General features: G+C 41.8%; 1 long non-coding RNA gene across 1 annotated transcript in view; it reads left to right on the forward strand.

The window, feature by feature from the left end:
- Window positions 1-16,756, forward strand: part of LOC114487305 (uncharacterized) — a 410,173-nt gene that overhangs the window by 240,919 nt on the left and 152,498 nt on the right. Inside the window, exon 3 of the long non-coding RNA XR_003682277.2 lies at window positions 2,749-2,851. This is a non-coding gene — a long non-coding RNA (uncharacterized lncRNA). The remainder of the gene's footprint in view (window positions 1-2,748; window positions 2,852-16,756) is intronic.

The raw sequence follows: 16,756 nt of genomic DNA on the forward strand, positions 1-16,756 counted from the left end.
GTTTCATTAGGTCCCATTTGTTTATTTTTGGTTTTATTTCCATTACTCTAGGAAGTGGGTCAAAAAAGATCTTGCTGTGATTTATGTCAAAGAGTGTTCTTCCTATGTTTTCCTCTAAGAGTTTTATAGTGTCTGGTCTTACATTTAGGTCTCTAATCCATTTTGAGTTTACTTTAGTGTATGGTGTTTGGGAGTGTTCTAATTTCATTCTTTTACGTGTAGCTGTCCAGTTTTCCCAGCACCACTTATTGAAGAGACTGTCTTTTCTTCACTGTATATCTTTGCCTGCTTTGTCATAGATTAGTTGACCATAGGGGCGTGGGTTTGTCTCTGGGCTTTCTACCCTGTTCCATGGATCTATATTTCTGTTTTTGTGCCAGTACCATATTGTCTTGATTACTGTAGCTTTGTGGTATAGTCTGAAGTCAGGGAGTCTTATTCCTCCAGCTGCATTTTTTTCCTGACTGCTTTGGCTATTCAGGGTCTTTTGTGTCTCCATACAAATTTTACAATTTTTTGGTTCTAGTTCTGTAAAAAATGCCACTGGTAATTTGATAGGGCATGTGTCTTTTTGAATTATGGTCTTCTCAGGGTATATGCCCAGTAGTGGGATTGCTGGGTCATATGGTAATTCTATTTTTAGTTTTTTAAGGAACCTGCATACTGTTCTCTACAGTGGCTGTATCAATTTACATTCCCACCAACAGTGCAAGAGGACTCCCTTTTCTCCACACCCTCTGCAGCATTTGTTGTTTGTAGATTTTCTGATGATGGCTATTCTAACTGGTGTCTCACACCTTCATTTTTTTCTTCATAAAAAGCCATCCCTTTGCTCTACCCTCAGCTCTGTGTCCACGCTCTGCCCACCATGTGTCTTTGCCTTACTTTGTAACACGTGATCCCATTCCCCAGTGATCTCTGTCATGTAGAAGCCACAAGATGCTGTGGAAGAGAATGAGCTTTGTAGTCAGACAGACCAGCAGCTCTGCCTCATCACAGTTTTGATGTGGGACTTTGGCTAAATTACTTAAACTCTCCATGTCCTAGTTTCTTTAGCAAGAAATGGGGAATAGAAATATATCCTTTGCAGAGAAAATTATGTAAAGCATCTAGTGTAGTGTTTGGTACCCAGTTGGCATTACATCTATGCCATTTACATTATTTTAAGATCCTATGTAATTGAGCATTGCTTTTAATTTGTATTTTAGCAGTTGGAATAGAGCTAAAACATTAAAACATGGTATGTATAAAACCTGAAGTGATCTAGCTTTGCTGCTTTCTAATTGTGTCATTTGATGAAATTCCTTAACTCAGTTTAAATTTTATTATCTAAAATTTAGTAGAGTAATAGTAAGTATTCCACAGAGTTTTGTGAAGATTAAATGTGAAAATGTACTAAGGTAATTAACAAAGAACCCCACCCAGTAAATATTCAACAAATATTAAGAACTGCTCTTCAGGAAATATGAAGTGAGATCAGGCAGCAGTAATTCTTTCTATAAGTTGGATTGGCCCCTCTCCCCAGAGTTCACTGTCTCCTGGGTAAGATATCAGGGTGGGGGAGGTGGAGGCCTTCAGGGATTCTCTGGGCCATGGACCTCATGTAAAAATGTAGAAACTGAAGCTTAGGGAGCTTTGGGGCCTGTCCCAGGCCACACAGGGAGCTAATGGCCAAGTCTACTGGAGTCCTGGCTGTTTCCACAGTTCCCCAGGGTCTGACCTCTCTGCCACCCCTCATTTCTGTGCCTTTTGACCTACAGGAGTGCACATCAAGGCCTTTAACAAATAAACAGTGGCCTAGAGATTAAACTGCACCTGAAGCTGGTTATGCAGGTTCACTTAGCATTTGAACCAAGGGCGGAAACTCAGTTATACCCAGACTGCAAAGGGATTAACCCATTCTCAGACTCAGCCTGTGAATTATTGCCCACTTAGTAAATACAAGGAGGAGGGAAGAACCAAATCTCATTAAAAGAAACAAATCTGTATACATTTTTTAACAAGCAAATAAATACAAAGTAAAAACAGCAATGAAGAAAACAATTGGAAATAATCTAAATATATTTAGATGCATGGGAAAAAAATCCAGATGAACTTTCTTCTGGCTGTCTCATGCATCGTGGACAAAAAAGGGAATATGAAGGAATACAGCGGAAAAGATTACTTTCTGTGAGAAATCTTGGGGGCCATCTTAGAATTCTGCCTACAGCCATCATGTTTCAAACATCTCAATCTTTGAAGCCAAATTGGACTTTTTTCTGTGCCCTGATAACTTTTCTCCTACCTCAGGGTCTTTGCATTTGCTATTTCTTCTGTTTGGATAAAGGATTTGCTTAGAAGTTACGTCCACAATGAGATCATTCTAGTTAGAGAGGTCCCTTCTGCTTCCTCATGGAAATACCTTCTTTATCTTCAAGTACTTATTGCCACTTAAATACCATTCACTTACCTACTGGTTTATGTGTTTATTGTCTTTCTCTGTGCCTCTTTCCCAATATAAGCTCCTTAAGAGAAAGGACTTTAGCTTTGAGCATAACACTTAGAGCCAGGTGACCTGACACACCTCGCACTACTCACTGTGCTCTGACTCCCTTGGGGTTCTAGAACAAACCTACCTTTCCACTTTACCTTGTCCAAGGGAATGACAGATAAAATGTAAGCTTAGGTACGTAAATACTGGCTCAAAGGAGAAGCAGCATGTACTTGGCTTATCAGTTATGCAATGTTAATTTCCAGATGCCTTTACAGGTCCAGCAAAGCAAGTATGAAGCCATCAGAATTGCCTTCTTTTCTCTCAAGTCTCAGGATGTGCCTCCTTCCAAACCTTGAGCTGGACACAGTGGATGTGGATGTAAGTCTCCAAATCTGTTAAGTTCGTTAAGCCCCTCCTTCGGTACAGTATTATTTTTAAAAATCCCTGACAGTGTGTTGTGATGGAAAAGAATCCACCACGTGACACATATTGGGTACGTGTGTGTAATAAACTTTGGGATTTTAGCATCCCTGGACAATTACATTTCTTGCTGTATCAGCAAGATATATTTTATTCTTAGTTACTTGTGTTTTAATTGTATTTATGCCCAGCCATTAGCATATGGTATTAGGTTCCAAATTTTAAGTAAAACTTGTTTGTACCATTTATTGTGAGATGCTGTTCTCCCTCATTTGCTACTAAATTTCCCAATAATTGTATTGAACTTTTATTGATGGAAGGGATATATTAAGGTACTTTTAGCATTCTGAACCTAGGACCCTTGCTTAGACAATATCACACTCTACTAGGTGGCGTGGTTTTGTGTGTCTAGATATAGATACAGATATAGATACCTAGATATGTGTATGCATTGTATATATATGTAAATATTTATATATATAATTCAGTGATGCCTTTTATTTAAGTTCAATTGATGAATAACCTCAGCTGTGCATATTTTCATGCACAGAATTAATCCTGTGATACAGCAGACATGTGATCTTGTGGAAAAATTTGAGCTGACTGAGCCCAGATCAAAGTAAATGAAAGCGGTATCTGTTTAGGAGTTTTAATGGTCAACCGGGAATTTTCTCTCTAGTTACTTCCTAGTAAACAGAGATTTCGCTGATGTGAAATGACAGGAATTGCAGGGTTTGGTCTGGCTTACCAGATTTTGCCAAGAGAGTCTACATCCCCTGGGCTCGAGACCAAAGTACATAATTAATTTTTTGCCCACGCCTGTGGGAGTCACGCAACTTGTCATAAAACAGGCTACCAGCATCCTTACACTTTGAGGATATTTGTTTCATGAAAGACAGAGGAAGAAGCTATTACTACAACTATGTTGATCTTCTTTCAGAGGAGGGAAAATTGAGCCTTAGGGTGAAAAGGAGAAGGTTCAGAAGGTATATCTGATGTGTCTGCGATAATTATGTTTACATGGGTAAGAGGTGTCAGAGTGACATTACTCATGAGGCTGATCTGAACAGAATGTTGCAAATCACTTTCAAGATTTTTTTTGGACTTCCCCATATTTTTGGAGGTTGGAGTCAGGATTACTGGCTTTGGTAATTAATCCTCCCCAGCCTGCATTCTTTGCTACTGAGCATAGCAGTGATTCAGGGGCCCAACCTGCTAAATCAAGATAATGCTTGACCTCTGGAAGCAGAAGCCTTTTTCCTCATTTAGCCAGAGAAACTAAACCCAGGAGCACACTTGGTAAAATCAAAAGAATTCATATTTGAAGAACTGTAGAGGGAACTTAGAATATCCATTTTGGGTATTCTGAGGGTATTTTAAGTATATAATATAAAAAATTATAAATTCAAAGGACAAAGTCAGTTGAGTTCTATGTGTGAGTACAGACATAGGGCCCTTAAAGAGCTGTGATATTTTCAAGGGAACCATTGATTTCAACAAAAGTTTATCACAGCTGATCTGTCATGGCTGCTGTATTTGTAGGTTTATTTGCCTATTGTTCGTTTCACAAGAGCATTATATTAATATCACAGCTATGCATAAAGTAATTCGATTGATTTTGTTTGACCAGAGCTAAGATGTTTGAAATCATTTTGTCCAATAGACCATCATTATCTTTGTGTTACTTTGCAATTAGTCATAATGCCTTTAGACAACTTCTCTGACTCTAGTGAGATTGTATAGATAAAATTATCACTTTGCTTTTTGTCAAGAAAGGGAAGTAGGATCACTTTTTCACTACGAAAACAATTAAGCTTTATAAGAAATTAACACCAGTGGCCCCTTTTGAAAGAGTTAAGAAAAAGGTGCTGAACTCTCTGGCATGGGCACCAGAATCAGCACTTTTTAAAACATTTGAGGGCTTCCCTGGTGGTGAAGTGGTTGAAAGTCCGCCTGCCGATGCAGGGGATGCCGGTTCGTGCCCCGGTCCGGGAAGATCCCACATGCCGCGGAGCGGCTGGGCCCGTGAACCATGGCCGCTGAGCCTGTGCTCCGCAATGCGAGAGGCCACAGCAGTGAGAGGCCCGCGTACCGCAAAAAAAAAAAAAAAAAACAAAACAAAACATTTGAGTGAGTAAATGAAATTCAATGGTGATTTTCTTATTCTTTTAAAAATAATTTTACCAGTCATTCAAACAGCTTACACTTGAGATTTTTGAGACCAGAGAGAAGAAACATTCTGATCAAGAGTGCTATTGTGTTTTTCTAGATCCACAAACAAATATTAAAGCCTTAGTATTTCTTTGAGTTTAAAGATCAGTCTGAGGTGGGATGAGTCAGGAAAGGGAGAAACATCTTTTGTTTAGAAAAACAAATGACACGTTAGGTATCTTCTCTGTTCACTGCCACCCTGTGTCTGGCCCTACAGGGCAATCTGAATTTGCCTTTATGGTGGCCCTTATCACTCTGTCCTATAAATGTGTCCCACAGCTGTACGTCTGTCTATTTCAGTAGATTGCACAATCTTTGAGAACAAGGTTTAAATGTATCACCTGACTTTATATTCCTAAGGTCCACTTAGTGCCTAGAACATACTAGGAGGTCAAAAATAGGGGACTGAATGAATGATTAAAATGGTAGAATTCTGAAAGCTTTTTGGAGGCTACTGCATCCCTTCAGTTCTTATGTGTATGTGTGTGTGTACGTCTCACCCAAGATGTTACTAGCCTCACCTAATTATGTTTTTTCCTGACTATGTTTAGTCTAAATTTAATTTTACACTCACACCCACATACAATCTCATATACCCACCAGACACATGCCTATCACAACAGCTATACACACTACTTATAATCTTTCACTTTTAGACTTTAAAAGCAAAAAGAACAATCTCCATATTTCTTTCATTCCCAGCAGCCAAACATTTCTGTCATCAGACACCTGAACCCTCTGTCAGTGAAGTTGTAGGCCATCCTCAGATATTTTGTTTTTTACGATTCAACTTGAACAACAGTTGTACACATGGAAAGATATTGGTCCTTATCCTCAAATTCTTTGCTAAAACATCTTTTGCATGGCAGTTTCATCTTAGGGCAACTCTCAGAAGCCTGACCTCTACAGCCTAAAATTTGTGGAGACTCAGAGAAAGCGGGTGAAACTCACGAATCAAAACCAAAGCACAGTTTTCCTTTAGATCAACTTTTCCGTCTTGGCTCATTTTGACATCAAAAACCCTAGATTCATTCAGTGGAGACAAAATGTGAGATGAGTGTACTTCCCTCTGTGCTATAGCACAACATGAACTTTAAAGGGATTTGCAAGTTGTTTAAGGTCTAAAATATTTGTTCCCTGCTTTTCTAGTACACGTGTTTGAGGCTGAGAATCTTATCAGTAGATAAGAGCAGAGAGACTGCCATCCCACATTCCATGAACTCACTTCCAGATGGTTTAGAGACTAAAGGGTGAAAAACTCAAGCTCTTCAATCAAGCCAAACAGCCCACACCTTTATTGCCCCATTTGTTTAGCAGCCTGTCATGGGCCTCCTAACATCTCAGAATCAGCCATGGGGGCAGCTGTTTAATTAACTCCTCAAGGCTGCATTTTGGTGGGGGCAATTCATTTATTATGAAAAACAAATTGAAAGCCCCGAGGGTTTTTTGTTCTTTTTTTTCTTTAGTGGTTTCTGTTATCTGGAGCTTCTGGCTCAGTCCAAATAGCAAAGATGATGGGTTTTTTTTTTTTTAAAGGAGCCACTTGATCTTTTGTGTTGTTACTTTTTCTTTCTTTCCTTTTTATTTTCCTAAATCAGTCCGGCTATCTGACTTGAATGTGGAAAGATTTCTTTTCCTTGGTGCCAGGAAACGATGGCATTTTTCCGGAGTTTTTTTGGGTTTTAGTTGTAGAAATACCACAACTGCAATACTAACTTCTTAAAACAGTGACAAGGTTATACGTTGCTCTATTCCAGGTTAAAATTTGGTTATGAATAATTTTTGGCCAACTTGATTTCAATAAGAATACGGCCGTATACCTCTATGCTAGGTGCTAAAGAACACACAGAAAGAGAAAAGAAGACCCCTGGCCTTGAGAAGTTTACAGTCCCACTTTCTGGGAAAATATATACCCATGTTTTTAATTATCTTTAATTTTTTATATGGCGATAATTTTTTATTTAGAAAAGATTTGCAAGACATTATAGAATGTTTCCATATACTCTTTACCCAATTTCCTCTAATGCTAACGTCTTATATAACTATGATATCAAAACATAAATTGACACTGTCACAATACTATTAACTATAGACTTACACACTTCCCCAGTTTTTCCACTAACATCCCTTTTCTGTTCCAGGATCCCATCAGGCTCCCACACATTGTATTTAGATGTCGTGCCTCCTTGGTCTCCTCAAATCTGTGACAGTTTCTTGGTCCTTCTTGTCTTCTATGACCTTGATACATTTGAAGAGTAGTGGTCAGGTGTTTCATCAAATGTCCCTCTGTACTCATCCTTTCCGTGCCTACTGAGAATCAGCCTCTTTCAGAATGTTCCCTGGAGACAATGTGCAAAGATTTAGAATCATACAGACTTAGAGTAAGACCCATAGGGTCTCCTCATTTTAAAGTGTAGAAAGTGAGTTCCAGAGAAGAAAACCAGGATTTGCTCAAAGTGAGACAGCTGACTGAGGTCAGATTAGAAGGAACTCAGGCCTCCTGACTTCCAAGGCAGTGTGGAATGATCCTCCATTCCTATTTGGAATCCTGGGGAAATTTAATTCGCGGGCAAGGCTGACCGCCAGGTGTGCTCCCGTGATGCCTGGAGATGGGCTCCACATTCTTCCCTGCATATCCAGCACAGAGCCCGCTCAGCAAGCACTGCTGAACTGAATTAAATCATGCTCAAAATGTTAGGAATGGCTAAAGATGCTTCTCCAAGACATGAGGTAAAACTACATGGGAAAATAAAAACTGGGAAAGTGTGAGTGAGGTCAAGAAAGAAAACACCCTGATTCCCTGTAGCAACCTAAGATGCTTGTAGCAGAGTCATGGTGTGGTTGTTGACAGGAGGCCTAAAGAAGCTCTTCAAATGGTGGCTAATGTTCCCCACCTGTGGCAAATAGTCTTCACCCACAGTTCTGCAGGAAAGGACCTGTCTGTCCCTGATCTCAGAGCACTTCCTGCCCATCTTAATTCCTGAGGCCTGATGTCACAGAACTTGGCAGTCACAAATTCTCTTTTACTGTATCTCAGTTGCCTCCCTGATTTCACACCCCATTTGCTGAGGTCCAGACAAGACCTAGTAAAGCACTATGATCCTCAAACCTCAGGATTTTAACACGTGGAGTTAGGAACTGGGTCAAGTAGGCAATCCTTAGCCATCTAGAATCCTTGAAGAAAGTGCAACTCTGAATCATGGAATATTCTAGAAAGCTAGCTCATGCGTCATCATTAGTGATCAGAAATTTGCACTTGATTCTCAATTTTTTGTGTAGTCCTCTTGGATGTAGAAGGGCTTTTTCCTGGCATCCTCTGTTGGCATCATCCCAACGTGTGCCAGATGCAGAGTGGATCCACCTTATGCTTTGGAACAAATACAGAGAAAGCAGGGAAACGGCCTGGGAGTTGAGTCCTGGGTTCTAGTTCCAAGTATCCCATGATTAATGTGATTTGAGAAAAGTGCTTGCACATCTGTATTTCAAAGATGCTCCTAGCTGTGCTAAAGTGGGTTAGTCAAATTTTTTGTTGCAAACCATTAAAAAAAAAAGGTTGGAATAACCCAAGTGATGTATTTCACAGTATTAAAAAGTGAAGATTTTGCCATCAGTCAAACAAATCTGATTTCATATGCCAGCTCTGCCACTTACTAGCTGTGTTCCTGGGACAATATGATTAACTTTTCTGAGTCTTAGTTTCTTCCTCTTTAAAGCAGAAATAATAACTGTAACTCCCTCTGAAGTTATTGATGAGGATTAAATGAGTTATGGAGTGAAAATGCGTTGCACAGTGCCTGGTGCATTTTAAGGGTACTATTCATTATAAAGGCTCTTCTACCTGTAATGTTCTGTGGTTCTGAGACCCGAACCTAGAGGTCCCACTGGAGCATTGTCACCATGGTCACCATCTTCTACAAGGTTAAGATAGTTTCTAAACCTGAGATGTCAGATGCTGACAGGACAGGGTGTCAACCCAACCCGGGAAGTAGGAGAAAGTCCATGAAGGTGGTCCCTTCCAAGCCATCGGAGCTTGAGAGTTTGTGAGAATGTAACAGAACTTTCCTCGAGCTCTTACACAGGGTGGGAGACAGGGTTTCTGTTCTTGGTCCCCTCATTCTTTTCTTACCCCAACCTCACAAGGCTATTCTGGGTCTGTGTATTTTGGGAGCCATAATGAGGTGCTTCTCATATACCTTGCCATTTTCAGGCAGCTTTTACTAGCCGCCTGGACCTGGGGACAACCTAGCAATTTAAGAGCTATAGTGGATGAGGCTGGAAATAGAGCAGGCTGAGCTGCAGCTTGGTGAGATGGGAGTGGGGGATTTGTGTTCTCCCCTTAGTAAAAGAGGAAAGTTAAAATGGCTTACAATCACAGACAGAAATGTTCACAGAGGACGAGAAATCAAATGTTCTTGTGCCTGGAGAATACAAAAGAACGGATGATATCTTTAGTAGCAAAGACCCAACTTCAGCGGATGTGGAGTGGAACGATGGGCTTTCTTCATCTGCCAAAGCGTCGGAGCCGTCCAAGTTGCCTAATCGTGATTCATTTCAAGCTCAAGTTCTACTGACATGGGAATAAATTCGAGGAAAGTAAAGCTGTCAGTCACATCAGCCTCTGAGGCAAAATGCTACCCATATAAATGTCTTCAAATTCCAACCGACCAATCATCCCTTCTTTTCCTACAGCACACAACACTCTAGAATTTCAAAGCCTGTCTTCCTGGACACGATTTTCTAAAGCTGGAGCACTTTCCATTTTTAGCTCTGAAGCTATGAAAGAATTCCATGGTGCAAATATTCCTGGACCTACAGTCTTGTGCCCAAAAAGGACGTATTCTCTGACACCACGATGCAGAATCTTTGTAAAAATATAAGTACAGATTGATGTCTAATTCAAAGGACCCCACGTTTCCTCTTCTCTCATGGCTAGGGGAAAAAGGAGAAAAATGCTGCACGCATTAACATTTAACTCAAGTTTTCAAACGCAAAATGTTGTCCCAGCTTCAAACTCAGGATGAAGGAAATGCTTGTCTCCAGGAGCTGACACTCCCCTGGTCATATTTCAGATACAATTAGCCTCCATTGATGGTGGTAGCTGATCTATCAAATGAGCAGCTAATCTTATCTGCGGTTCACAAATGGCTCAGATGGTAGCTTTACTTTGATTACTGGAAGACTGGACCCCATCAGAAGGCTTTGCTCCAAACAGTGGTCCTTTCAGCCTCCTGCTCCTGGAGATCAAAGCACTCTCCCCTCTCCCTATCTGCAGGGAAGCTCATTAGAGGGAGGCTGTCAGGGTTATAATCATGCAACAGTTTTACTTCTGGGTTATAACGCTTTCCCCTTCTTATCAGCCTGTGAGGTCCAAAGTGAGAAGGATAAAGGAGGTACCGATGACATCTGATACATTTAATAGGCTCACTGGTGACTGCCTGGGCCGCAGCTCTCTGCCACTGCTGCCTCACTGACTGCTGAAGGACTCCTCCCCCTGCCTCCAGACCTACAGAGATTGTACTTTATTCCTGCGGGTGGGGGGAATGAGGGGGTGGGCTCCATCGTCCCCTAACAGTTGCTTTACTACAAGAACCGTAGAAGCACAGAATCGAATAAAATAGGAGTTCTGAGTCCAAAGATCTGCCTTTAAATTTCATCTCTTTCACTCAGTAGTTGTGTGAACCTGGACGTTTTGCTGTGATCTTCCCTTTCCCCTGTAAAATATGTAAATTAATACTTTTCGCATTGGACTTAATACGCAGAAGAGTTCCCCTCTCCCAGAAGCCTTCTCTTTATAACCTGAGTTCTTCCCTCCCTCGCCCTTCCCCATCCCCTACCTGAGTTAAAGCTCCTCCGTTCTGAGTCACTGCTCCCTCTTCTGTCTTTCCATTGCCCCTGGGATTACCACAATACTGCACTTATCATGACTGGTTTTCTGTTGACTCGCCTTTTTCTTCTCAGGAGACAGTGAACTTCTCAAGGCATAGGGGCTGAGGCTCTGTGTATCAAAGGATGCCTCCACTAGACACGTAGTTAATGCTAAGTGAGTGTTTGTTGTTCACAATGAATAGTGTGTACTAAAATGATGTGCAAAGTGCAATGGGAAGGGGTTGCATTTATTATTGGACATAGAACCTTTTAGAACTTAATGCGGACCCATGTAGATGACCTCCTGTAGTGGTTCTAGGATGTGGCCCAAGAAGCTACATTTCTAACAAGTTCCCACTTTGAGACCCACTGATGTAATCCAATCTTCCTACTTATAGATGAGGAAACTGAGGCTCAGAGTGGCTTGCGCAAGGTCACATAACCAGTGAGAGGCGCTCAATGTGTTCTTATTTCTAAATAGTTTATCCAAGTAAACTCTATCTCACATAGGGATCAGTGTGTACGTGTGTGTGTGTGTGAGTGTGTGTTGAAATTTATAGGAAATAGGTCTTTTGTTTGTTGTTAATTTATGTCTAGCTTCTCACGACTTAAAACTTGGGTCTTTTAATTCTAAATCTCATGGTCATTTTAAAACATGGTCATTTCACAACATGCTGTTTCCATGTTAAGAAGCACTATAATCCTCGTGTCAAAATACTGGCTCAGTTATTATCTTATTTGTCTCATATACCTTTATAGTCATTGATGCTTTCAGAAATGTCGGAGAAGAAATGCATAGGGGAACTCAGCTTACAGAAAAGTCAGAGAGGGACTCTAAGTACCACAGGGCAGACTTAGTCTCTCCACCACTTACCTCAGCATAATCTAGGTCAGGCCTTTACCCATGGTGCTGGTGGGAATGTGGAGCTCTTGCCAGCAGCTGTCATTACCCAGAAGAACGGGAAGCAACAACCGCTGTCTATGGGGGTGGGAGGTTTGGAGCTGGACAAGCCTAGGTTTAATTTTCACTTCCTCATACCCTGAGGGAGTGAAATTGCCTACGGGATTCAACCTCTAGGAGACTCTTTTTGCTACTCTGTAAAGTAGGAAACAGGTCCACTTCAGGGTTATTGTAAGAATTGGAAGAAGCAATGTTTAATCATCTTGCACTGTGTCTGAAACATACCTAGTACCTAGCCAGCATGAGGTCCCGTTTTCTCTTTCTTTCTCTCTTCACCTCCTCCCCATCCCTCTCCCACTATCACCTAAAAACCCATACTGGCAGAACATGAGTGAAAAATGTAATCCAGCTGGAAAAATAAGCAAAATATATGTCTTTTTTTTCAACTTATGTCTTTCTGATTTACTTGCTGTTCTTTCTGCAACATTAATTTAACTATGATTTTTTTCATGGAAATCCATTTAGAACTTTTAAGAAAGAAATTATTTGTAGTTAAAATGATGACCTTTCCATTAAATATAATTTGGGAGGCATTAGTACTAATTGTAACTGTAATGGAATTTATGTCTGACACATTATAGTTCCAGTGATGAAAGAAAGCCAGGCATTCTTCAGAAATCAGTGACAAGCTTATCAGAATATTAATCTCCTTCAGTTACTCTTTAAGAGAATAAATAACTAATCAGTCACTGACTGCTAATATAACATATAACCCTTTTGCTAAGATGGATGATAATTTAAGCTTCAACAGAATATATTTATTTAACTGACAGAAATCAAGACTCAGTTTTATTTGTTTTAAATGACAATGCAGTGAAAGCCAGGCTAGCTATAATGCTTGGAAAATGGAAAATTTTTGAGTAATTAGTAATTAATTCTTTAAATTAACCTTTGTTATAAATAATAAATTCCATACATTTCATATTAAGCATTGAGCATATATGTGAAACGTCTGTTAATTATCCAGCCTTAGTAAGTGGTTTCTAAGAAACATCCTTAAGTCTGTGTTAGGTCCATTCTTACAGTACAATTATTTTAATTATCATATCTCATGGCATATAATTTCAGCTGCAGAAGTTCTGCGAAATTAGGCAAATGTTTGTTGGCGCAGACCAGAAATAGCTGTTACGATTCTGAGTAAATTTCAGGTATTAATCAACTCTGTTGTGATTACTTTTTTTCTCCTGTAAGGGAATAGAGTACAAGGTCCCAGGTCCCACGGAGAGAGAACACGCGCCTGAATTCTGGTTAATTTGGTTTTTGTGGATTTTCTCCAATAGCAAGTGGAATCTCCATGGACTGTTACTTCATCATGATTATGCTGAAGTCTAACTAACAGAGTAGGACTAGCTCTTCTCTTCCTGGGGGAGCAGCAGGTCACAGAGAAGCTATATGTGAGCATTAGTCATATCAAAAGAGGGGAGTTCCTATGTTTGTATACAGAGGGACTTTTAGCCAGTGTAACACTCCAGCCCTCTCTACCCTTCACTCCTTTGGAGGAGGAGGGAGTTACCCAACTGGTGAGCTGGGAAAAGAAATTGAAGTCAGCATCGCCTGTCTCTTTAGAAACCAGCCTGCCTACAGAGAGAGTACCATCTGGTTTGCTCTCAGTTGTTTTGAGAGCAATCTTGGACCGGAAGGTTCTGCCCCTTCAGGGACTTAAAGAATTGTTGGGCGCTGCCAATTACTGGAGAGTAAGCGTGTCTAAAATGGGGTAAAATATTCGCAAACCCATTTAGTCAAAAATCTAAAGTTATACTAAGTATCTTGTGAATTAACGTGGGATGAAAGGGGCATTTACTTACTTGTTGGGCCCTCTGTCAGTCCCCAACAGAGCGTGTGGGAATCCTGATTCTCCAGGACCTGATGCAAGCAGCTCCATAGCCATGCGTGGACACTCAAACCACTTCAGGCTCAGTAAAGGTTTGATAGAGGAAAGATTGAGCAGTGGTCTGAAGACGTCTTGTGATTCTCCATTTCCTGATGTTTATTTGTCTAACAAGGCAAAAATAGCTTCTGTGATTGAAATGCCTCTGGTATTTCATGTCCTCTGTTCTTACCCACTCCCGTTTTCAATCCACACCTCCAACGTAGGTGTGTGTCTTCCCAGACTTCCATGTCTTGTTGATCAGGGCTGCCCTCAGAGATGGATGGAGTGAGGGTTTAATATAATGTGAACAAGAGAACAGGACAGCCTGGTCTGTTACTGAGCTCTCCCGAGACCGGAAGGAAGATGATACGGATGCCTCTGTGGACACAGCAGCCATAGTTGTCATTTGGGTGTGTGCTTTTTGCTGCCTCCAAGTATATATGGGCCTTGATGTTTCTTCTGAAAAATTGTCTTCTTGGGAATGTAACTGGGCCAACAAATGCAAGGGTGGCTCTGAATCATGCTTTCGTCTGAGACAGAAGCAGCCTGTGAAAGTCCCAAGTAAATGATGCTGGAAACATTTAAACAAAGGAAGAAGACACCTGCTCCAGTGAGGAAGCTCTGGCTGCTAAACAATTTCAATTCACCCACCCTCAGGCAGTGAGCTCCTCTCTGAGTCTGACAGTGGTTTTCACGACTCCATGGTTCCACAGACAGACGTTTACCCAGAGAAAAGGAGCTCAGAAACTATCGTTTCTTTGAGATGTGGTTTACTGAGGGCTTCCCTGCCTGTGTTTTCATGGTTAGTGACAAGACTGGGGAAATCTGTTCATGACTCAGACATCTGGCTGAACTTTTAGCTCGGAGATGAAGGAAATAGTTATTCATTTAATCCTATTCACTTATTCATCTATTCATACACTCATTCATTCGTCAGTTATGTTGGAAATGCTTATTCTGTATCGCTCTATGTTACCCACGCAGCGAGGGGAGGATACAGAGATAAATAAGACGTGATTCCCAGGGAGCTCACAGGCTGGTGGAGGAAACAGACAAGGATACACGAAATCATAATGAAGTGCAACATGTTCTGTGACACTGGGCGTACAGAAGAGGCTCACAAAGCTTTCTGTCCTAGAGAATCAGTGAAGGCTTCTCAGAGGAGGTGGAGTAGGTGGTGGGCCTAAGGAACTAAACTGAGGGAACCAGGTCCTCCTGCAGCCACTGGGGCCATCAAGGGTCGGAGAAATGTCAGTGGAGTCCTGTTTGTTAGGTATCTGGTAGGGCTTCATCTTGCATGTTTGTTTTTTTTTTTTAATGGTACGCTGGCCTCTCACTGTTGTGGCCTCTCCCGTCGCGGAGCACAGGCTCCGGACGCGCAGGCTCAGCGGCCATGGCTCACGGGCCCAGCCGCTCCGCGCGGCATGTGGGATCTTCCCGGACCGGGGCACGAACCCGCGTCCCCTGCATTGGCAGGCGGATTCTCAACCACTGCGCCACCAGGGAAGCCCTTGCATGTTTTTAAGATGATTATTTCTTTAGGGGCCATCATGCATCTTGAGGCAGCTGCCTATTGGTGGCATCCCAGTTTATATCAGACACTGTGCTTGGCAATTTTATACATTACAGTACTTTGATTTCTTAGCGCAACCCTGTCCGTTTAAGACCATTATTCAAATTTTCATCAAGGAACTGGAAGGTCAGGGTGGATAAATAATTCACCCCAATGTGAATACACCCAGGGCCAGGATGTAAAATCAGGGCTTCCCAACTTCAATGTCTGGGCTCTTTCCATTAGCCATGCCGCCTCTCCCCAGGGAGCAGAGGCGGGCAGGAGCAGAAAGCCCGTGAGCAAGGAAGCGCTGCCTGCTGGAGCCCGGCTGGCACTCCCGCTCTCAGGCTGGCAGCGCTTCACGGGGAGCGAGGTCTCGTATCTCCAGAACTCTGCTGACACCTGCTTATCTATAGATTCACTAGCCCCATTCCCTGCAGTCCCACCCCTACCAACTTTATTTTTGATTTTAACTATTTGTTCCACACCAGTGGAACATATTGCCAAAAATCATGGCCCCCAGGAAGCTGCTCTGCCTCTAACATGCCAAAGGATCTTGATGTCTCCCTCCTGTGAAGCGCTTTTCAAAATATTTGGGAAAGCATAGCTCTCTTCTCCTCACTCACCTCTTTCCCCACGTTTGCCACACTTAACCATCTTTTAGAGACAGTGCAGCGGGCCACTGGGAGTGGGGGCCAGACAGCTGAGAAGTTTGCTTCCCTGGCTGTTTCTTTGAGTTTCAAATGAAACTATGTTTAATTGGCCTCCTGATTCTAAAAGATGGAGTGGATATTGTTTGTGGCTCATTTTCTCCACGCAGTTTTAACAAAGTATGCCTTCAGAGATATCACATAACTGAAAGACAGAATTAAGCCAGAATGGCAGAACTCTGGCAGCAAGTCACCCTATCCTGGTGTTTTTCATTGAAAAAGCATATAGGATTACCTTATTGTTCCAGATATTAGCTTTCCATACCCAGCGTATACATATTGAAACAGCATAACAAATGGGCTACATTACAAAGCACCTATATGTCACCAAGGCCCAGAAAGCCTGTTTTGTGCCAGGGCCTAGAGACATCCTTCCAAGTTTCCTTCCCAGCATAGAGGCAGATTGTCTCAGTGCTTGGGCTGGGCCAGCCAGCCTGATTTTAATAGCAAACATTCTCGGGTTTTGTCAGATCCCTTGTGTAAAAGAACTTTCCTTTGAATGTGACATCTGCCTGCAGAGGAGCAAATCCCCAGCACCACCGTCATGTCATGCCCCAAACCAGAGAGGCTCCATTTAGGGTTTTCTTCCAAGTGCCAGGGCTCAAGCTCCAGACCATACCCTTGCTTGTTCTGGAGAATGTTATCAATCTCATGGTTCAGGGTTAAGGGTTGGGGTGGGGGTATTGTTAGTGTT

This window comes from Physeter macrocephalus, chromosome 12, assembly GCF_002837175.3.
Source record: "Physeter macrocephalus isolate SW-GA chromosome 12, ASM283717v5, whole genome shotgun sequence".
Classification (NCBI taxonomy): domain Eukaryota; kingdom Metazoa; phylum Chordata; class Mammalia; order Artiodactyla; family Physeteridae; genus Physeter; species Physeter macrocephalus.